Genomic DNA, 25,154 nt, shown 5'->3' on the forward strand with positions numbered 1-25,154 from the left:
GCTTCCATTTTTACACAGCTCTCCCCCAATTCCCTGGCATCACCCTTGTGTTCACTATTTGCACCTGCAGTTTACAGTAGAGAAGGGGTAGTGGTGTTAAGAATATGCAAGCAATACCCTAGGGTATATTGAGAAGTAGGTAAAGTTTGCTTTCTACCCTCCTCCATCATTCTTGTTAGCACCCACCACTTGCCCATTCAACAAGTTCATCTTCTACTAATTCCCAGGTGGCCTTCTGAGTGGGCAAGACTGACTTCCACTGACACTCCTTCATGGTCCAGGCCTTTCCCTTTAATCTCTTCTCTCCCATAGACTCCCACCTCTGAAGCCCCCTTCCTCTGGTCTTTCTAGAGCATTAAAACTAATCTAACAGGCCCAGCCAGTGTGGTTCAGTGGATGAGCGTCGACCTATGAACCAGGAGGTCACATTTTGATTCCTGGTCAGGGAACATGGCTGGGTTGCAGACTTGATTCCCAGTAGGGGGCATGTAGGAGACAGCCAATGATTTTCTCTCATCATTGGTATTACTATTTACCTCTCCCTTCCTCTCTGAAATCAATTATATGTATATATTAAAAAACAAGTAACTGATCTAACAGGCTCTTCCTTTCTGTCTGGCCACAGTTATCAGGCAAGCCATGGACACCTACACGTACATCCAGGAGCTATGGAGGAAGGACCATCCTGATGTAAACTGCTTCCTTCCCAGGGTGCACTGCTGGCACTACTGCCAGCAATCTGTGCTCCACAGAGCCCCTTTCCCCTCCGGCTCCATAACGCACACAAGCTGGGATACAGGGCCAAGGGAGGTTATGTCATAGATCGGATTCATGTGCATTGTGGTGGCTGCAAAAACCCTGTTCCATAGGTGTGACCTATGGCAAGCCTGTCCATCATGGTGTGAACCAGCTAGAATTCACTCCAAGCCTTCAATTTGTTGCTGAGGTGTGAGCTGGATGCCACTGTAGGACTCTGTGGGTCCTGGATTCTTATTGGCTTGATGAAGATTCCACACCAAATTCTCTGAGGTTATCCTCATTGATCCATTCCATAGGCTATCAGAAGGAATTCTGACACCAGTGGATCACCAAACCAGGCCACAAGCAAGGGCTGTCGTCTGCAGGCCGCAAGCACTGTGGCCGTGGAGAGGGCCACATGTTCCACCACACTATTGGTGGTTCTCGCTGTGCAGCCTGGAGAAGACACAATACTCTCCAGCTCCACTGTTACCACTAATGTAAGTAATGTTTGTAAAATTCTCACCCAATAAACAATTTAGGGCAGTCCAAAAACCCTAATCTAATAATCACAGAGCTAAGGTGCTAATGATTGATAATGACTTAAGGGGCTAGCAAGTCCATTTATTCAAACAAAGAATACACAGGCATGTTAAAATAAGAGTGAAAATTTAAGAAACTGGGATTAAAAAAAAAGAACCTCCCAGCATTTTAATTTGTATATTAATACAGGTTATTTTTTTTTAATTCCCCACTAAGATACTTTCTAGAATAAATTTTAAATATCTGAACTCTGTTTCATCATCTGGATATTTATTAAAAACCTCAAATAGAGAAAAATTGAAAACAAACTACCTGCTCAATAAGAAGACTGTTGTATTCAACCATACAATAAAGTAATATGTGGACATTAAAAACAATACCCAAAAGGATATTTAATTACGAAGAAATATGGCATCATCTTATTCTAAGATTTGCTTTTCAGGAATTTTGAAGTATCTAACAACCAATCTCAAAACAATTCAACAGTTACTAAGCAGGTGAGCAATTATGATGCAAGATGTTGCCTGCATGTGCAAATGTAGCTGGATATAAAGAAAAAGGTTTCTGTTTATCTGTGTTACTCCATTTAGTTATTTGTAGTGATATGTTGAACTTTAACTTTACTGGTATACTTCTAATTGTCATTTTAGTTGCCATTTCAATTGTCTTAAAATGAACTTTGATAAAGCTCTGACATGAAAAACACTGTGCATGAAGAAGATTGTGTCTGTCCTGTGCCAGATAATACAGAAAGGCCTAGGGCAGGGGACAGGGGCAGGCTAGAAGAGGTCAATGGGGGGGGGGAAAGGAGGACATATGTAACACTTTCAACAATAAAGATTAAAAAAAATGAAGACACTAGAAATAGTCAAATCTCCAGGATTTTCAAAGCCAGGAGAAGCTGCTGTGGCTGACTCACACATCACAAATGACCCTCACTGTGGCACCAACATGCTAAATCTTTTTGGCAAACTTTCAAAAGAAGCTACTTAGCTTTCATCTATTTATAATGACATCAAGCAGAAAACAAAATTGAGTCTAGCGAAAAAGAAAAAAAGCCTATGAGGAGTTTAAGACCCCTTGATTTGCTTCCAAATTTTAATATCAACCCTGAAAGTGGGAAGATGTCTGGATAAAGATCCTGTGTTGTCACTAGGAAGCAACATAGAACTGTTGGTGGCCAGTAAGACAAGCAAAAACATATGACTACAAATGACTTAGATCACAATTTTTTTCATTTTTCCTCCCTTTGAGATGGGAATATCTGTAACTGCTATCTGATGCCTACCATTGTATTGTGGAAGCTGATAACTTGTTTTCTGGTTTCTCAAGTCCACAGATGGAGAGCAATTTTGCCCAGTCCTCACACATACTGATTTATATGATGGGACTCTTTTTGTAATATACATTTTTATTGATTTCACAGAGGAAGGGAGAAGGAGAGAGAGATAGAAACATCAATGATGAGAGACAAGCATTGATCAGTTGCTTCCTACATGCCCCATACTAGGGATCCATCCTCAACCCGGGCATATGCCCTGACCGGGAATTGAACTGTGACCTCCTGGTTCATAGGTCGGTGCTCAACCACTGAACCATGCCAGCTGGGCTATGATGGGACTTTTGAGCCAAAAATATTCAGAGGAGATTTGGAGCTTGAGTTGATTCTGGAATGGGTTGAGATTTGAGTAGATACTGGGTTGGGATGTATTTTTACATGTGGGATGGCTGTGAATCCTTGAAGACAGAGGGTAGATTTTGGTAGACTTAAACAAAAATGCCATCTCACCAAAGCTATATTTTCTTTCTAGTCCTTAGAACCTGTTAATATTCCCTTATATGGCAAAAGAGTGACTATTACCTTATATGGCAAACAATGTGATTAAGTTAAGGATCTTGTGATAGGCATTGAGCCTGGGTTATCTGAGTGAGCCCTATATCCATTCACAAGTGTACTTACTAGTATAAGAGAGAGGCAGAGGGAATTTTGAGCCACACACACACATATACAGTGGAGAAGGCATTATGAAGATGAACGCAGAGATTAAAGTTATGAGGCCACCTCCAGCCAGCACAAGCTACCAGAGGCAAGAAACAGATTCTGCCTAGAAACTCAGGAGAAAGTGTGGTCTTGCCAAAACCTTAATTTCAGACTTGTGGCCTGCAGACCTGTTAGGTAAAAAATTTCTGTTGTTTCAAACTATCACGTTTGTGGTAATTTGTTTTACCAGCCTCAGGAAACGAATGCAAAAGACAGGGGCATATAATAGTACAGTGTGGCATTATCATGAATTACTAAGTAAAAAAGGTTAAAAACACACTGTACTATAATGATATTTTAATTTAAAAATAGCAGGTAATGAACGAACGGATGAATGAATGAATGAATACATCTAGAAGACAATATATCTCAGTCTGCTTGTGCTGCTATACCAAAATGCTATAGACTGGATGGCTTAAACGGAAATTTTTTTCTTACAGTTCTGGAGGACAGAAGTCAGAGATCAGGGTGCCAGTGTGGTTGGGTTCTGGTGAGAGCTCTCTTCCTGGCTTGTTTTCTCCCTACTGTGTCTTCATTAGGTGAAGATAAAGACAGCTCAGATCTCTCTTCTTCTTATAAAGTCACTAATCCCATTATGAGGGCCTTCATCTAAACATTACCTCCCAATGGCCCAAACTTCTAACACTATCACATTAGGTAATATTTAGTCATACCCTTTCATATGTATATATGGCATATAAATATTTAGCCCATGATATGAAAATAACTCTTGCCTTTGAATTTGACTCAGTCAGGGTGAGGAATACAATTATCTCTAGCAAAGAACAGAAGTAATTTCCTTATTTTAAGGGAATAAAGGTTATATTCTGAAGACTTCATTGTCCCTGAAAAGGGGAATCATTTTTTTTTCCTGATGAACTCTGGCTTTAGTAGATTTAAAAATATTTCCAGATAACCCAAGAATCAATGATAAGAATATAGGACTTCGATAGGAAGGAATTAAAAGGATGAAAGTTTGAATAAAGGAGGAGACTGAAGAAGAAGGGTAAGGGGAGGGAGTCTGGTCTAAATGGCAGGTTATAAAGTCTTTGGGTGAGTACTTTACCAAAGATGTGGGAGCCATGCCTGGCAGATACCAAAAGTTCCTGCCCCACCACCATCCAGCTACACTAGGATACACTCAAAGACTTTAAGAGTGAAGAGAACCTTTGGGTATTGTGGGGTTGTGAGGACAACCTATGACTGCTGTATTTAGCAGTTAAAATAGAGTCCTCAACTTAGGATAAGGGAGGATGGATGCCCTTTTTTACTTTTTTTTTTTTTTTTACTGTGGCTATATAATACTATAAAATAAGAAAACAGTATAAAAAATAAAAGTCATAAAATGAGATAAAAGATTCTATAAATCCATCAAAAGTCATGTATTGAATATTAAAAGAAAAGAATGAGAAAAACTCTTCACCAATAGTGGCATATCATTGGTTAAAATAACAGCTGACAGGTCAAGAAAGTGCTTAGCCCAGAGTTAGTTCTTGGAGCCCTGGGGCTTTGAAATTAGAAGAGGCTGAAGATTAAGTGAAACTAGAAAATGAGCTCCAAAAGTGTGAACAAAAGCTGATGGAGACAATCACATCTAACTCCCAAAGGACAAAGTTTAAATCCATCACTTGCAAAACTTTCCTTCACTCTGGCTGTGGGGCTTTGTGGTATTAATAGCATCTCTAAGCTGAGAAAAAGTACAGATGTCTTGTGCTGGTCAATGAGCTTCTTCTGGCCTGAAGCAAATCATTCTGATTTAATTGACTGTTACCTTGTACAGAGAAAGGGGATAGATGTTTATGGTGACATAGCTTTATACCTGCACTCAATCATTTGGTTTGTAAAAAACAGATATCTTCCCTGCCTTCAGTCAAGGGTGAATGAACACATGACATAGAAATGATAAAGTGCCCAAATCAAAGTGATATTAAAGTCCACATGCCAAATGCTGCTTACATGTTAGCAGCGATGAATTGAAGGATGCCCGAGGTTCCTCTAGACACCATTCTGCAAGGCATAATGCACTGGGTGTAGAGTCAGATAGAACTAAGGATGAAACACGGCTGCTACTACTTCCTAATTGTGCTAAATTGGATATGTTATTCCTTTCTTTGAGTCTTGACCATAAATTGGGATAATGATATCTATACCATGGGGATTTGATTTTGTGAATGCTACTTAGACAAAGATCTAAAGTTTTTAATCCAGTGCCCTATATAAATTCAGTCACTATTTTTCTTTGATGCTACATCACCAAATGTGAGTTTTGTTACATTGAAAGTCTATAAGGGAGAAGCTCTTTGGGACACGGAAGATGTTCCCGTCATCCTTACATCATGCTTACTGCTTACTCTTGGTGAGCCTTGGCTGTTGCTCTGGTTAAGGCAGGGCAATGTGATTGGACCAGTGGAGTCCAAGACAGAAGAGGAGGTGGGAGATTCCTGATAAAGACAAGGCTACACAAAGAGGGAGAGAAATAGGTAGGGAGCAGTAATGTCAATATAAACTTGCAGGGTAAGGTTTCTGGATATGAAAAACCTAGGCACTGTGTCAAGAAATAATCACAGAAGACTCACAAAGTCTTTCATAGAAGCTCTAGAAATACTTGGAAGGAGGGCAAACCTAAGCAGACAAAGCAGGCTGAAAAAATGATGCCCTGAGCTGAGCACCATGGATAGCTCCAAGAGAAGCCATTTCTTCCTCCCTGAAAAGGGGGCAATTCAGGATTATTCAAACCAATTTTATAGAGATGCCAACATCTCTGTCTTAAAAGAGGAAGATCTAGTAAGGTATATTTGATCCCAAACACCAGAAGAAAATTTTATCCTTTTAATACTTCCAAATGTAGGTTAGCAATAATAAAATATCTCCACAGCACTGTTCAGAACTGGTTCCCTCTTGCAGAGGACATCTACTGTGACCTTAATTGATATGATTAGAGCTGCTCCTTATTCTTGAAGATCCTGAGCTAATTCATGATCCTATCAGGAAGGTCCCCACCTCCTTAACACTAACATGATGTTGAAGTTTAGGGTTAGTAGTGGGTCAACTGTAGAATGTTTCAATTATGTGAGGTCATGAGTATGGGAGAGGAAATCTCAGGTGTATAATTCTAGGACCATTTATCCCAGTCCATTAGTTTAGCCAAACTGCTGTCAAGGGTCCCCATAGAGGGGTGGATATAAATTCTGCTCTACTTTCTGTATTCCCTGGGGAAATTCATTTGGTCCTTCATGGTGTCTGTTTTCTTATCTGAAACATAAAAGGATTGAACTATAATATCTTGGGGGAAAATAAGAAGTTCCATTATAGAAGATGAAGTTATTACAGAAGATGGATTATTTGGTTTCAAATTATTAGTTCAGAGACTCCAGAGATACAAAATATATCCCTGAGGAAAAAAAGAACTGTAAAAGTATATAGAATTAGTACTCAACCAAGCCTTTCCAGGACCACAAGAAAATCAAGATATCATTAGCAAGTGGATAAAAGAACCATAATGTGCTTAGCTGCAAAGTACTATGTTGTCTTAGAACTGGGAAGGGTGGAGTAGCCCCTCAGATCTTCTATGCCAGGAAATGGTAGAAATGCAGGCATTGTATTATGGCTTTAATGGGCAGCTGTCCTTCAAGTTCCAAAACTTCTAGGTGACAGAATGTAGAGTTTTATAAAGTCCAAAATGTCTGGAGGGCAGTGCATTAGAGTACAGGAGAGAGCAGTGGGCTAAAATGAATCCCGGGACACACAAGATTTGAATTATAGGAACTCCTTAAACATAGCAGTGTTTGGCTGATGTTTTTTTATTTTAGGAAAACAAATCTTATTGTCATTTCTGAATAATCAAATTCGGACTCCTTAGTTGTCATGTTCTCCAAGCACTAGGCATAAGACCTGTATTTTCTGGAGTAGCAATTCTCAAAGTGTGAGCCCCAGACACCTGTGTGTCTCTGATACCATTTTGGGTGGTTTATAATATCCTCCCTTTCCAACTATGTATCTCCAAGAGGCCCGGTTTTCTTCTTATATTTCAACCAAAATAATGGATCACAACAGATAGACTGTGAAAGCAAATATGAAAATCCACTTGTTTCTATTGGGCCAGATAATAACTAGATATACAAAACTATAAAAAAAGTGCCATCTTCTTACTAATTTCTTCTGGAAAAGAAAGAAATTTCTTTTGAAAAAGGTCATTTATTTTTCATATAAATGACTACATTGCTTCTTAAAATAAAAATGTAAGTCTCTCTTTTAATTTCTAACATGGTAAATATTGATAAATATGACTCAGATAATAAAAATCCTGTTGGAGGTCTTCAATCATTTTTAAGAGTGTAAACAGATCAACATGTTTGATCAGCATTATTATAGAAGCATCAGCATTCAAGTTTTCCTGAATAGTTAATCAGTACTCTAATAACAGAGTAAAAATGCGCAAAAACTCTTGGTTTCTGAATTTGTATGAGATGTTAAGCTGTCTGGGAGATATGGGTGCTGACATTGGTGTATTTAGATTATTAACTTGGTTTGATGTGGGTTAACACATTGAGCATGTAAGGTTCCCCTTTTAGGGCTCTGTGTCCCTCCACCTTGGGCTGGCCTTGAGCTTTGGAGTAAGTGTTGACAGGTAATACTAGTGGGTTTCATCCTAACTATTCACCTACATTTTGGCCTCTAGAATAAACCAATAATGGAAGAAACTGTTCTGTAACCAGGAATGATTGAATTGAGTCAAAAAAGCTTAGGATAAATGTAAGCAAAATCTCTCTATTGGTGTGGGTGACTAATATTACATGTTAAAGTACATCTCTAGGTAACTGGTTGAAGTTTCATCACTTATATATATCAAATGTAAAAATGTTTCTCAATACTTCACAGTAATATAGTTTATAGGAAATAGGGAACAATACTGTTAAGCTTTACACTTGGAGCAAAAAGATTTATGACTGGGGAAATTTCAATAAACTAGGGTAATTGAGATGAAGTACAAACTAAATATATGAAAATAAGTTTAGAATGGAAATACCTTCAAATGAAATATTAAAAGATAATATTTTAATGTTTAAGAATATATGTCATATTCTAGCTAATTCATAATGGAATTAAAAAATAATATATTACTGGACTTAAATGAAAGCAAAACTTCCGCTTTGCAATTTAGACAAAGTCATCTAGTCTATTTTTATATCTCCTAAATAAGGAGAATGCATCAATACTCACCAACTCCAACATTCATATGTAACCCATCATTGAATAGGTTTCTAAGTTTATTTTGTTTTCTCAAGTAATAAAGCATGTCACCTATTGTCTTACAATTTGTTTGTTTACTCTATAAACTATCCTATATAATAAAAGGCTAATAAGCAAATCGACTAAATGGCAGAACGACCGGTCACTATGATGCGCACTGACCACCAGGGGGCAGACGCTCAATGCAGGAGCTGTCCCCTGGTGGTCAGTGCGCTCCCATAGGGGGAGCGCTGCTCAGCCAGAAGCTGGGCTCACGGCTAGGGAGCCTCTCCAGCCTCTCCAGCAGTACTAAGGACCCCTTGAGGGATGTCTGACTGCTGGCTTAGGCCCACTCCCAAGCATGGGACATCCCCTGAGGGGTCCCAGACTGTGAGAGGATGCAGACCGGGCTGAGAGACACGCCCCCCCCCCCCCCCCCCGCACAAATGTCGTGCACCGGACCTCTAGTTTTTGTTACAAAGTTCCAAAGCAAGATTCATTACAACCTTAGAGAAACATCACAAAAGAGTAAATGGTGACATCAGTTCAGTAACATTTTGGAGAAGACCTCAAGGCTATCTTCACAGACAATTATGGTATTTCAGGCAAGAGTAGAATTTTTACCCTTAAGAATTTAGATTTTTCAATAATATAATTTTAGACCTACTTGACCATTGAGTATTCTTTTCCTTTTACACATCTTTCTGCATTTTCTTGGGGGTGGTGATGAGAGTGGAGTAAAGATAGAGGCAAGGAAAAGAAGTAATTCTTGGCCCAATTACATTTTTATTTCTCTGGTTGACTAAAATTGTCTGTGTCTCTTGATTAGGAATTTCAGTTTTCACAACTCCTGGGTTCTATCCAATTCTAAATAACTCTTTCTTAAAGCATGTGATTCCCAAGGCAGTGCAATAAAATTCTTATCAAAGACCGAGCTAATTCAAAGCCATCAGCTTATAGTTTGTCTGCCATGCTATTTCATTTTCAGTAAGCAATTATCATGTAAAATTCTGGCTTCCGTTGCATTAAGGCTATGCAGATGTCATGAACTCTGTATGATTATAAAATACTGAATCTTCATGAAAGGGCATATAAAGTTAATTAAAAGCTAATTAAAAGGGATAGATAAGTTTTAAAATATCTGACATTGTCTACTTATTCGGGTCATCTGAAAGTCGAAAACTGGCCAACGTCAGGTAAAAGACACTAAAGTATTTCTCCTGGGGTAATTTCAGCCTCAACTTTGAGAAGAGGGGGTCAATTGTTTATATAATTCACTCACATATCAAAAGAAGGAATACACAGTCTGTAATATATTGCATACATTCATTAACTTCAGAGTATCTGTGCAGGGAGTTCTCTAGGACAAATGGAAATTACATGTATATTACAGTACATTAGTACTGTAGTTTACATCAAAGCCTATGATTATTATACAAAGATTCCAAGTAAACAAGTACTGATACTGCAATTAACATTTGGGAAGAGTAATTAGTTGTTTTCTTTACCCTCTTTACAAAAAACATTTATTTTTCAATGAAAGCACATTGGATCCTAAAAAACAAGGGTACTATTTTTGAATAAACCAACCAAAAGAAATAAAAAATACGGGTTTTGTCATTAGATATAGATCAGGGACATATAAACCTAGTTACTCCAAAAGAGGTCAGAAATTGAAAAGAAAGTAATGCTGCTAGTATGACAAATGCCTCTACCTCTACTTTAGGATTGGATTTCATCGGCCTCCAGGGCCAGCCCTACAAGGTCCAGAGCCATACTGCCTGATGGCCAGTGTGTGTGTGTGAAGTTCTGGGCAGCCAGGAGTCTTTGAGATGTGTCAGGCATAGGCGGATTCCTGCGATTGTACCTTGATTTCCTTTTCTATCCTGAGTAGGACCTTTCCTGTTTTAAAATGTTGGCTTGTGCCCTGGCACTCTGAAAAGCTTTCCCCAATTTTCTTCTCCCTCCCCCATTTGGAGGTCTGATTCTTGCCCTACCAATTCCTATTTGCTGCCCCAATTCTGTTTCCATAGGCTGTTCACCCAGAAAACACACACTATTGTACTTCTCTGAAGATATACCTGTCATTTGCTGACAAAGAAAAAATTCCACTTCATGCTGTTATTTTCTGCTTCTGCCCTTGTCTGTCCACAAGTGGAATTTCAACCATGGAGAATGATCAAAAGCAGTACAGACAATGAAATCTACAAACTCTCCCTTTTCTGCTTTGCTTCATCTGCTCACAAATTGTTTCCCTTCCCTCGGCTTTAACTGCGTGTAAACCTGCTAACTCCTTTTCTTTGCTGTTGTCCTTAGATTCTCTCACTCCAACTAGGGGCTATGATCTGATACCAAAACCTACTGCTTGTATTAAATAAACTGTTTGTAACTGTGTGTATTTGCTCTTGCACATAAACTAAATGGTCTGTAACAGAGTGTATTTTCAATCATGAGTAACACCTGCACAGCATTTTCTGGATGAGAAGAGAGAGACAGTAAAAGGGAAGGAGGGAAGGAAGGATGAAGGGAGGGGGAGAGAGAGAATGCCCAACAATAACAAAACATAATAGAAAGTTAATCCTACAGGACAGCTCATGTGAGATCCTCAATACCCTCCAAGAGGATGATGTATCCGTTGCTCCTCTTTCCTATCGTCATTTTAGAATAATGTAATTATTCTCAGTGAATAAAGGACAGGGGCCTGTCAGTCAAAAAAACCTCATAAAATATATTCAGTCAAAAATTAAGCAAACCAAAGTTTAAGAATGATAATTAAAAGGGTAAATGTACAGACCAGGAATTTCCCCTTAGATAAAATTTAAATGATGCCATGCTCCAATGCATCATTTCTAAAACCAAAGTATGGTTTCAACAACATTGCATATACTTACTGGATGTGAGAGAATGAGTGCATGGGGCAAGAGACAAGAACTCCCAAGAATCCCATGTCCTCTCTCTGGAATTCTGCCTTGGTGACTATACAGTGGTTTACTTTTTTAAAATATATTTTTATTGCTTTCAGAGAGGAAAGGAGAGGGAGAGAGAGATAGAAACATCAATGATGAGAGAGAACCATCAAAATCATCAATAGGCTGCCTCCTGCATGGCCCCTACCGGGGATCAAGTCCGAAATCCGTGCATGTGCCCTGACCAGGAATCGAACTGTGACCTCCTGGTTCTGAGGTCGATGCTCAACCACTGAGCCATGCCGGACGGGCTATACAGTGGTTTAGCAGCTTTTTTTTTGTGTTGTTCTTGTCAAACTTCCCAACCGGATCCACTTCATAGATGCCTTGCAAGTTGAATGACCCTGGTATTTTAATGCAAACAGTGTTTATTGACAGTGATTGAGTTTGGGACCATTTATAATTACCTGAATAGAAACTGAGAACAATTTTCAGTGTCAGGATGTTGGGCATGAGATAGATAAAGCATTCAGATATTGAATGTTAACTTCCATCCAAATGTTTTAGCTGGTATCCCCCTCATACACACTCTCCAGCAAAGACCAAATAAGTGAGTAAATTAATAAATAACCATATATAGCCACAAAAATTAAGCAAAACAAATAAAAACAATTTTACCATAAAACAATGAATTCCTAAATAGCAAATGTTGAGAAAAAACAAGTAGAATTTTAGTCAAAATCGTCTCTCCTGCCATTATCTCCAGATTGCATCACTACGAAAACCCATAATTTAAAAAAAAAAATCACATTTTAACCACAGTAAAGAATGGAAAAGGGAATAGGAAACTAGAATTCTAGATCTGGGATAACGTTTTTCATGCATGAATTTCAATAATGCAGTTGTTTTGATAGTAATGTCACTGGGCACATCAAGAGCAGACACCCTTTGTTCAAGAGCTGTGGCTGTTTCTTCCCATTCACCAAGAAAACTGTCACCAGGCCAGACTTCTTACACTGCTATCAGCTTTATCACCCACTGATAAAGAACCAAGCCTCTCATGCAAAGCAGTTGTATTTAGTGATCAACAAATTTTTCTCTGTAGGGATATAGACTAGGCTTCTGCTATAACAGATGGCAATCATGGAAATGAATCCTATTTTCTACAAAATTGATAAGCTTATGTTAAATTATATTATGCAAACTTGAGTACAAAACAGTACTTGTAATCATTTAGTATTTATTATTACAGTTATAGTATACCAAGAACAAATTGACTAAATCTGTCTGTATATCAAACATTAATGACTAAAGTAATAAAACTTATTTAATGCCATTTTGAAAACATCTCAAAACCAACACACAAACAAGCACACACACACACACACACACACGCACGCATATACAGGACCAAAGAACACAGAAAATGAGTAAAATCAAGTTAAATTATAGTGATGGAGTCTGGGAAAATTTCATACTGAAATGGAACTACTGACTGCTGTAAAAAATGCTATTATTAAAGTTGTTTTGTATACAGATAATCAACTACTGGGATAGTGCATCACTCAAATATGTTGCATAATTTTGTTTACATTGTCAACTGGGAGGCAGAATTCTTTTCTACTTATCCTACATTTAAATTTCAGTGATTGCAAAAACTAACAATGACATTCTACATATAAGCATAACCAATGGACACAAGACACTGGGGATAGGGGAGGCCGGGGGAAGGTCAAGGGGAGAAAAAAAAAAGGAGACATATGTAATACTCTTTGTAATACTTTAAGCAATAAAACAAAATTTAAAAAAATAGACGCTATGTCTATAGATGTGAACATTCTAAGTAAACTATTAGTGAGTAGGTGCTAATGATGTTTCAAAAGAAAAATATGCTATAATCCAGTAGGGTTTATTCAATGAATAGAGAGTGGCTCAATATCTGAAAATTTATAAACATAACTCATGTATTAATACACTAAAGGAAAAATTATGTGACCCCATCAATAATTCTTAAAGAATATTTGCTATGTCTATTGTCATTTCTAATTAAAACCTAAGTAAAACAGTAAAAAAAATAAAACATATTAAGAGTACAGTCACCATATGCAGAAATGACATGAACAGATTTTTATCACAACCTTGTCCTTGAGAACAGAGAACATATTTAATTGTTTCATGAGTCACAGAGAAGAGTGAAAACTGAATATTTACAACCTTGTTTGGCTTATGAGCCAATGTGGATAAATCCTATGTAAAAACTCTTAAAATTCACACTTGATACAACTCTTGAAAGAAAAGACTCCTTAAGTCTTGATGAGGAAATTATTTCCCTTCTCTAACATCTGTGATTTGATCATAGCTTGATGCATATCCTTGTTTGATGCTTTTCTCCCTCCTGCACTCTATAATCCAAACAGATTCACATATTCTGAATTTATGTACCCATATCTTCACTAGTCTGCATTACCTGTTGAAAAGATTTCCTCATAATTGGATAAACTTATTTAAAACTTGCAATAGATTACCCAAAAGAAAGGACAAAATTACTTATCATGTTAAGATGGTTCCACTTGTAATCAAAGAAATGGAAATATGTGAAAGATAAATACAATACCATTTTCTACCTATTAAATTTCATAAAGAGATGGATAGATGTTCCTTTGTTGCCGAGATTGAGGTAAATCTGGAAGCCTCTTAAATATCTGGACTAAGGATTATTTTGCTGTTGCACATAATAATATACTAAGAATTGTAAAAAATGTTCAGAAATATAGATTTGATAATCCCAGTCTTGTAAATTTTTTCTAAGGAAAGAAACAAAAGGAGAAGAAAAAAATCTTACAAATAAAGATGTTCACTTCCAATATCATTTTTGATACTAAAATACACTTAAATATCAAATAATAGTGGAAATATTAATTGATATATGGTAGAGCTACCTGATAAAATATTATGTTGCAACAACAACAACTAAAAGAGAGATAATTATGAGAAAAGATTAGGCAATGAAAGAAAATAAGTAATTTAAAAACTTAAAAATGCATAAATTCAATATAATTATCACTATTTAAAATGTGTAAATTGTGAAAACATGCTTTACGACATATAACACAGAAAACAGGTTTGTTAGGATGATAATATTATGTGTGTTTTCAAATGTATTTTCCAAACATTCTATAATATTTTCATATCATTTTATGATAATAATTATGTATAACCATTATCTTTTTTAACTCCCAGTTCCAATAGCCTCCTTTCATGGGACTTGAGTATGTTCTTGCATTACAGTTAACAATTCATTTGCAGTAAATTAATAAGCTGTTCATTAATTTGCTTACAGACTTTGGAAATGAGCATAAGAGTTTGTAAACAGATACTGGGTGTCATTAATAGTAAGTATTGTGACCAAAATTTGAGGATGCATATACTTATTTTTCTATTCTGCTCAGAAGGATTAATCATTGCCATGTTAAACAGCTGCAAAATTCATAAGGCCTCCTTCTCCAATGACATTATTATTATCTACTATTTTCATATGGAGTTTTTATATGGAATAATTATATTACCTGATATTTTCATATTCTCCATTCAAAACAATCACTAATTTCAACCCCTTGATAGGCTTTTTTTTTCTATCAAGCAGAAAATTATTCACTGCAGTTATTTAAAGAAAGTTAACTTTGAATACAGTATTTTTTAAAATCTTTGGGTCACTCCCAACAGGAAGCACTACTTTTTCCTAGAGTTTGAAATAAAGACAACTCCACCCCTCAACCCATGCAATCTTCATGGCCCAAAGAAATCCTGGAAGAAGAACAAAAGGGAAAGGGCTGGTTTCAAGTCCATGTTTTCCCAAGTAAGTGCAGAGTGATCGATATGCTTGAGATTTAGTCTAATATGGTTGGTGAGTTTTCATTCAGGCACTTTCAGATTAAAAGGAGTTCTACATAGTGACCAAAAAAGATTTATGCCAAATATGCAAAGCTGGCTCAACATTTGAAAATCAATTAATGTAACCTTCATCAACAACCTAAAAAAATCACATGATCACATGATCTTATCAATATATGAAGAAAAAGCATTTGATAAAATTCAACAATCATCCATGATTAAAAAAAACAACACCTCTCAGGAAACTAGGAATAGAAAAGAACATCAAGTTAATAAAGAATGTCTACAAAAAACCTACAGCTAACATCAGGGTGAGAAACTTGGTTTCTCAGGAAGACCAGGTGCAAGGCAAGTATGCCCCCTCTTACCATTCCTTTTCAACATTTTACTGGAAGTTTTAGCTAATGCAATAGACAAGTAAAGAAAATTAAAAAGAATATATATTTCAGAGGAAGAAATAAAACTGTCTTTGTTCGTAGATAACATGATCATCTATTCAGAAAATCCAAAAGAACTGATTAAAAAAACACACAAAACACCCCTGCTAGAACTGGTAAGTTTGCAGGATTTGAGATTAATATTCAAAAGCCACTTGCTTTCCTATATATTAACAACAAACAACGAGAATTTGAAATAAAAATACTACTATGTGTATAATAGTACCACAAACATGAAATGTGTAAGAACAAGTTTAACAAAAATTGTACAAGATCAATATGAGGAAAGCTGCACAAAATCAAAGAAGAACTAAATAAATGGAGATATACTCTCTGTTTATGGGTAGGAAGACTCAATATTGTCAAGATATCAGTTCTTCTAAACTTGATCTATAGATTCAATGCAATTCTAACCAAACCCCCAGCAATTTATTCTGTGGGTATTGACAAAATGATTCACAGGTTCTATGGCGAGGCAATAGGTCCAGAATAGCCAATACAACCTTGAAGGAAAGAACAAAGTTGGAGGTCTGACACTATCTGGTTTCTAGACTTACTATAAGGCTGCAATAATCAAGATAGCATGGAGTTAGTGAAAGAACAGACAAATAGATCCATGGAATAGAAAAGAGAGTTCAGAAACAAGTCCACATAACCATAGTCAACCGATCTTTTGACAAAGGAACAAATGCAATACAGTGGCATAAAGTAGTCTTTTCAACAAATCGTGTTTGAACAACTGGGAATCTATATGCAAAATAATAATAATAATAATAATAATAATAATAATAAATCTAGACAGAGACCTTTTACCCTTTCCAAAAATTAACTCAAAATGGATCACAACCTAAATGTAAAATGCAAAACTATAAATTCCTAGAAGATATAGATGACCTTAGTGTTGGTGGTAACTTTTTAGATACAACACCAAAGAATACTTCATGAAAGAAATAATTGATAAGCTGGACTTCATGAAAATTAAAAACTTCTGCTCTGCAAAAGACACTATCAAGAGACTGAGAAAACAAGCCACAGACTATGAGAACATATTTGCAAAGGATACATCTGATAAAGAGTGATATATAATGTGTACAGCGAAATCATAAAACTAAGAAATAAGAACAAACATCTGATTCAAAAATTAGCCAAAGACCTTAACAGACACCTCACCAAGGAAGATATACAGATGACACATAAGTATATGAAAAGATGCTCCATATGTCATCAGGGAAACACAAATGAAAACAACAGAGATACCCGAAACACCTATTAGACTGACCAAATCTAGAATAATACCAAACACTGGTGAGGATGTGGAACAACAGGAACTCTCATTAATTGCTAATGAAAATGCAAAATGGCACAACCACTTTGGAAGTTTCTCACAAAACCACACATTCTCTGATCTTAAGGTCCAGCAATTGCATGCTTTGGTATTTACCCAAAGGGATAGCAGAGTTGTATCCACACAAAAAACTGCATACGTATGTTTATAGCAACTTTATTCATAATTGCCAAAACTTGGAAACAACCAAGATGTCATTCCGTAGGTAAATAGATCAATAAACTGTGATACATCCATACAATAGAATGCTTTTCAGCACTAAAAAGAAATGAGCTATCAAGCAATGAAAAGACATAGAGGAACTTTAACTGTATATTACTAAGTGAAGGAAGCCAATCTAAAAAGGCTGCATGTTTTATGATTCCAACCATATGACATACTTGGAAAGGCAAAACTATGGAGACAATAAAAAGATCGGTGGTTGCTAGGAGGGGGGGTTGGAAAAGGAATGAATAGGTGAAACACAGAGGATTTTGAGGGCAGTGAAACTACTCTGTGTGATACTGTAATATTAGATATATCTCATTATAAATTTGTACAAACCCATATGACATATACCAAAAGTGCACCCTCACGTAGACTATGGACTTTGAGTGCTTATGATGTGTTAGTGTAAGCTCATCAGTTGTGACAAATGTACCACTCTGGTGGAGGATGCTGATAATGGGGCAGGCTATGTATGTGTGGGGGTGGCGGATAATATATGGGAAATCTCTGTACCTTCCCCTCAATTTTGTTGTGAACCTAAAACTGCACTAAAAAAGTCAATTTAAAAAAAAGCAAAAGAAAACTCACAAAACCTAAAACTAAGGAAGCATTCGTTCAAGCTTGGGCCAAACTGAGGTTCAGGCTTCTCAGGGGAAGTGCTAGGTTTGCTCTCTCCAGAATTGGTTGCTGTGAAATTCTGAAGGTAAAGTGCAGGCAGATGAACCCACTGAATTTCACATTACTTTTATTCTTATTCATCTCAATTTTTGTTGTTGTTGTTAATCGTCACCCGAGGATATTTTTCCCATTGATTTTTTTGGAGAGAATGGAAGGGAGGGGGACAGACTGAGAGAGAAACATGGATGTGAAAGAGATGCATCGACTGGTTGCCTTCCACATGTGCCCCGACTGGGGCTCGGGTGCCCTTGACTGGAATCGAACCCGCAACTCTTCAGTGGGCAGGCTGATGCCCTGACCACTGAAAACCAGCTAGGGATTCATCTCATTTTTTATTCATGTGTGTTGGTTTGTACTTTGGAAACCATCTTGTTGGCATCATGATTATTTAATTCTGCAGCATATTTGGAGGCTTTTTTAAAAATACAAATAGTAGGTCAAATCAATTAGCAAATCTACATTGGGGATCCTAGTTCTCTGATCTCTTTCTCTTTTCCCACTGCCCCATTATTAGGAGTTTGGATTAAGAGTTGCAAGTTGATGACCCACAATTGAAAGCCATATAAACATTCAGAAAGGACGTCTTCTGAAAGGTTTAAAAGTAGTAGGAGATAAAAGTAAAAAACATAAAAATAAACTGAACAATGAGAAAAAAATTATGCAAGTCTAATAAATTTTACATTATCTTTCCAAGGAAATATTGAAAGTTTAAAAATTCTTGTTTCTATTAACAAGATTTATAGGCTATTTATCTAGAACTGGTGATGATGAAATTTCTTACCACTTGAAAATTGTGTTAGTAGGTGTAGGGTTAGGAAAAAATACTGAATAATTTTATTTTGACCCTCAAATCAGAATACCATTTAGTGCTCTAAGTCTCTTTCTCACCCATTCTTGTGACTCTGTGAACCCCTTCAGTGACTAAGAGGATCTTCATGTACCACCTTTCTACTTGTATTGCCATTCACTAATTGTTTTCTCATTATAACATTCACTGAACATCTGCTATTGTTAGATATTGATGTAGGGCAGTGGTTCTCAACCTTCTGGCCCTTTAAATACAGTTCCTCATGTTGTGACCCAACCATAAAATTATTTTCGTTGCTACTTCATAACTGTAATGTTGCTACTGTTATGAATCGTAATGTAAATATCTGATATGCAGGATGGTCTTAGGCGACCCCTGTGAAAGAAAGGGTCGTTCTACCGCCAAAGGGGTCTCGACCCACAGGTTGAGAATCGCTGATGTAGGTGCTGGGATTACAGTGATAAACCAAACAGATTAAACATACAGATAAAGCTACAATGAGTATAAAAGAGTGATAAGATAGGGTGATAGGATCTTGTTTAGACTGGGTAGTTGGCAAAGGTATCTTGGAGGAGATGACATGTAAGTGGAAATGTATTTGACAATAAGAAATTAGATACAAGAGACTTTGGTGGAATAGCATTCCAAAGAGAAGCAACATAATCATAGGGCCATAAGACAAAAATGAACTGCGGGGGAGGGGGAAGTTAAGGTAGAGAATAAAGGCAAGTATGGCTGGAGCATAGGACCCAGTTGAAGATGGGTGGGAGGTAAGTTTGAGGAGGGAGGCAGACAGGAGCCAGGTCACATAGGAAGCATGAGTCATTGAGAAATTATTCTAAAAGCAGTGGGATAACCCTGGAGGGCTTTAAACAGGCTACTATGCACCAGCTAGCCACAATCTGATCCACACGGAAAATCACTGCCTTCGGGGGAGATGAGATGGAAGTAAGAAGAGCAACAGTAGCCCAGGTGGGAGATGATGGGGTGAAAGGTAAAAGGAAGAGAGGAATCAAGGATAATCATGTTAAACAGACTTCAAAAATATCAGTAAAAATATTCCCAACTTTCCAAACTAACAGGAAACAGGGTGCCTGGCTTGATGAAAGTCTAATGAATTGGGTTCCGCATTTCATTGTAGACACGAATGCCCCAGGAGGCTGTTCTGTCCTCTCCTGAGGGGGCCCCACAGAAGCCACTGTGAGCTGTGCAGGTGATTCCCCAAGGCAGCCAGGGAGGGCAGGGCACTTCACCTCGGTGTCAACACCTGGGGGAGCTCGGAGTCTCACAGTCTCAGAGCCACAGTTTCTCCATAAAGTCTGAAGGTTTAAATTCGATGTTCTCTTCGCTTGCTTTCAATTTTAAGATTCCGTGTTTTAAAACCCCACTGGGTCTATTCTAGGAATCCTGAGTGGTTAAGCCATACCCAATAATAAGTAAATTACAGTAATAAAGTACCTCAGATGTTTTTTATTGTTTTAGTCCTACATTTAATTATGGATTTTTAAAAAATGTGTGTGTGTTTGTTTTGGTTGAGTATGTATAGTTCTTCTGAAGTGATAGCAAAAAGTCCTTTTTGCTTGAATATTAAGTCTGGCCTTTGCACTTGGAACAAAATTATTTTCTTTAGAGGTACATAGACCCTAGGTGGATTGTTTCCCTTTATTCTAATAAACTTTTTTTTCTTGCAGGATCAACTCCCCTGAGTGGAAAATACATACTATGTGAACTTACATGTAACATATTTTTTCTATTATGCAGCATATGCTGTGGTTCACACATTGCAGTGTGATAAGTGATTTCACCATATGAGCTAATTTAATCCTCACAACAAGTCGTCGTTGGTGGGTTTATCCCATGTCACCGATGAGTTAACTGAACCTTAACATGTGGCACAGCTAGGATTTCACGACAGTTCTGCTGACTGCTTGGCCCAGGCCCATCTCCTCCCAGGCACACTCCCCGAGCTGTTCCCAGCTGCATCCTGCCTTGCACCCATCACTTATGCCCTCTAGGCTATTTGAGGCTGCAGTCTTTCTAAGTTTTTCAAATTATTCATAACTCTGCCTCCTTAAAATTTTCTGTCAAAGCTGAGTACATCTTCCTAAACAAATATTAACACAACTTTAGCTTATGCAAATCCCTAGCTGCTGCTTGAGCGGGCCTCCTCCCTCCCCTGTTCCCCTCAGAATAAAGGTTAAGCTCCACCTCCTGGCCTTTGAGAAAGGTTTGTTTCTTTCCATAGATACCCTTCCCTCCCCCTCTTTCCAACCTTATCCAAAATTCAGCAGAAGTCCACAGGGCACAGAGCTCAGAATGTATTATCTGGTTATTAGTTTTTAATTTTCCTTGCAAAGTTTGAAGGGCTTCCTGCAGATTCAGGATAACGTGTGGCCTTGTTATCCTTCCCACCTTTGGCTCTCTGCTGCTTTGGGCGAAGGCCAGCTCCAGGCAAGAATGTTTCCTTTAGTTTCTAAGCACACATTCCCAGGTACTGCGCCCTGTTGATTCGCGGCCTCTGTGGTTGGTTTGCTTTGTCCACTTTTTGGTCTCCTGGTCAGAGCAGGGCATGAAATGGTCAGGAGCACAGAAAAATAACCACACACTCCAAAACAGAAAAACATTTATCCTGAGGTCCTCAGATCCCTGAATTCACAGGAGTTTCTAAATACCAGCGTTACATAAATATTTTCTTTCTAACTGAATGGAGGGGGAAGTATATTTTATAGCAAAAGAGAAAGTAACCTTTACTGGGTAGAGGGATGGAGTAGTATTGTTTACATTACCCTGGAAATAAATATCTCTTTGTCTCTATTTCTCTCCTTCTCTATGCCTTCCTCTCACAGACACTGATGGGGAAAGAGAAATGAGAATAGGGTACATCGATGAACACTGCCTATATGATAATGAGAGGGCTGATGAGCCTGGGTCAGAAGCTGGAGGGTGTTCTGCATGAAACAATAAGATGATTCCATTTTCTTCTGTTTTGCTCCAAAAGAGAGCTATGCCATGTGGATAGGCTGACCCGAGTTGGCAGAACTGGCATTTGACCAGAGTGTCTAAAGCAGCGGTTCTCAACCTGTGGGTCACAACCCCTTTGGGGGTCGAATGACCCTTTCACAGGGGTTGCCTAAGACCATCAGAAAACACATATATAATTACATATTGTTTTTGTGATTAATCACTATGCTTTAATTATGTTCAATTTGTAACAATGAAATTGGGGGTCACCACAACATGAGGAACTGTATTAAAGGGTCGTGGCATTAGGAAGGTTGAGAACCACTGGTCTAAAGTGCAATTTTACTTTTCTCTGGTGATGTGCACCCCTTCTATCTTCTCACACTGTTAGTAAAATCTTTCTCTGTGCTTTTATTATGTTTACTTTGATTTGATTTGCTCTTTCCTGGCAATCCAGGAATAAAGGGATATTAAATCTAAGTAAGATATTGTACAGGGCCAGGACACTGTGTGGGATGGTGAGAAACTTCATAAACTTAACAAATTTAGGAAGATGTGGGAGTATAAAAATAGAGGTGACTCTAAACAATGTAAGCAGCCCCTCTTCCACCAGAACTCCTGCCATGACTGAGAAGATTGCGAAGACCTCACTAAAAACAATGTTTAAACCAACTGCACTGAAATCTCAATGGACAGGGTACCTCAGCTAATATCCAGAGGCCATTAACCAAGGCAACTGCTATGTTAAAACTATAATGCAGATCTCATTGATTTTTTCCATACTTGTTGTGAAAGCAGAGTAACAGCCCCCTGAAGACATCCACATCCTAATCCCTAAAAGCTTTGGATATGTTGGGTTAGATGGCAGAGAAGATTTAAGGTTGCAGGTGGAATTAAGGTTGCTAATCAGTTGGCCTTAAGAGAGGGATTATCCTAGATTATCTGGGTGGACCTAAAGAAATCACAATGGTCCTTAAAATGGAAAAGGGAGGCAGAAGCAAGGGTCAGGGTGATGCTATAAGAGAGGGACACCACACCACTTCTGGTTTTCAAGAGGAAGAATTAGAGGCCCGAGCCAACCAATGCGGGCAGCCTCTAGAAGCCGGAAGAGGCAAGGAGATGGGTTTTCCCCGCAGTGGTTCTCAACCTTCCTAATGCCGCGACCCTTTAATACAATTCCTCAGGTTGTGGTGACCCCCAACCATAAAATTATTTTCGTTGCTACTTCATAACTGTAATTTTGTTATGAATCGTAATGTAAATATCTGAGATGCAGGATGTATTTTCATTGTTCGCGACCCACAGGTTGAGAACCACTGCCCTAGAGCCTCCAGAAAGGAACTCAGCTCTGTCAGCATCTTGATTTTAGGCCAGTGAGACCCATGTTGGAATTCTAACCTACACAAAGGTGAGAGAACATGTTTATGATGTTTTGAGCCACTAACTTTGTTACGGCAGCAAAAATGTGCCTGTATCACTTATCTGTTGCCACATAATAAACCACCTGAAAATGTGGTGACCTAAACAACAATAATAAATTATTTTGTTGGTGAACTCGCAATTTGACCAGGGCTCAATAGGGCAGTTTGTCTCAGTTCTACACACCATCAACTTGATACATTTTCTGGGGGATGGAGAGTATACTTTCAACATGGCTCACTCCCATGGCTGAATTAGTGTTAGCTGTTAGCTGGGAGCTTGGGTGGGAGCTCAGCTGAGGCTGCCAGCTCAAGAACTCAGTCCCACCCCATGTGTGTCTCTCCATAGGCTGTTTGGGCTTCCACATAGCGTGAATGCGAGATGACTGCGAGGTCAAACATCCCAAGAGAACAGGGAGAAGAACAAAGCAGGAGTGCATGACATTGTCATGACTTAGCTTGGGAAGTAACATTTTACTTCTGCCATAAGCTATTGGCCCTGCTCAGGTTCAAAGTAGAGAACATGGCTTCATCTCTAGACAGGGAGTGGCAAGTCTCTCGCAGAACATGTGACACAGGAGATGTTAGTGAGGCAATCTTTGAAAGATACAGTCTGCCACACTCACTTATGTGAAATCTCAGCCCTTTGTGCACCATCTCCCAAAATTATTTCTGGAAGATCACAGTGTATTTCCTGTGTGTGTTTAAAAATAAGCTTTATATTTACCAACTGATATGTGCAGTTTTATTTTTCTTATTTACAAGCCTGTTTCTTAGTGCAGCTGTGTCTTCTGGATGATGGAAGGTTTGTTGCTATTCTCACTGCACTATCACTTTTGAGAAGCCCGCTGCATGTGTGAGGCTGCACAAAAGGGAAGTGGCACCTTTCTATCTCTGCTTTTCGTGTCACACTGTTAAGAAATGCCCAAATAGGACACTAGTTCCTCAGTCCCGTATGCTAATGGAATCTAGCAAGTCAAGACCTAATTGAATTCTTAAGTATGTAGGAGGCTTAGACTCAGAATAAAAGAATTAAGATTTAGATAGCCTTCGGAAATTTTAATTACTCAAGGTCCAGGATCCCACATAGTCTTAGGTGATTGACAATCACAGGGATTAAGGTCTCCTCTACCTTCTTTGACACAATATCTTTATTTTGGTCTTTCCTATCTAGATGATTAAGCTTGGTTAAATGACAGATAACATAGGTAAAATGACAGATATTACATTTTCTATATCCTGTGCTCTTTTATATCAATTAGAGTAGCTGTCATATGGAGCTCTCACACTTTCTAATTTCCCCCTTCATTTGGGCTTTTTCCTCTTCAAACAAAGGCCTACAAAGTCGCACGTGGCTTCAGCCTCCTGACTGTAGGAGATGACTAATGAATGGGTCTTCTTGCCTTTAGTCAATGCTGTCCAACAGAAATTTTTAGATGATGAAAGTGTTCTATATCTGAGCTTTCCAATACGGTAGCTACTAACTAACGACCTGTGCCTGTTAGGCACTGGAAATGTAGCTAGTGAGACTGAGCCAATTTTTCATTTCATTTGAAGGTAAATAACCACATGTGGTTAGTAGCTACCATACTGGAGAGTGTGACTCCAGGTCTTCGGTTTCTGAAAGCTCCCTCAAAGCTAAGGAAGGAGGTCAGAAGCAATCAGAGTCCCAATACAATTTATATGTGACTAGAGGCCCGATGCATGAAATTCATGCAGTGGGGGGGGGGGGGGGGGGATCCCACTGATGCACGATCAGGGCCAGGGAAGGATGCGGAGGTTGGCCAGCTGGGGAGGGACCGCAGAAGGGCTCCAGGGCATGTCTGGCCTGTCTTGCTCAGTCCTGATCTGCCAGACCCCAGCAGCAAGCTAATTTACCAGTCAGAGCATCTGCCCCCTGGTGGTCAGTGCATGTCATAGCACGCGGTTGAGCGGCCTTAGCATATCATTAG

At 38.3% G+C, this 25,154-nt stretch overlaps 1 protein-coding gene and 1 pseudogene across 2 annotated transcripts in view; one reads left to right on the forward strand and one right to left on the reverse strand.

The window, feature by feature from the left end:
- The window catches only part of B3GALT1 (beta-1,3-galactosyltransferase 1), a 500,198-nt gene that overhangs the window by 130,003 nt on the left and 345,041 nt on the right, over window positions 1-25,154 (reverse strand). The window lies entirely within an intron of this gene.
- Window positions 640-1,237, forward strand: LOC139015770 (large ribosomal subunit protein eL15-like; annotated as a pseudogene).

Source organism: Myotis yumanensis, unplaced genomic scaffold (assembly GCF_028538775.1).
Source record: "Myotis yumanensis isolate MYYU_CA2020_CCGP unplaced genomic scaffold, mMyoYum1.0.hap1 SCAF_8, whole genome shotgun sequence".
Taxonomy (NCBI): domain Eukaryota; kingdom Metazoa; phylum Chordata; class Mammalia; order Chiroptera; family Vespertilionidae; genus Myotis; species Myotis yumanensis.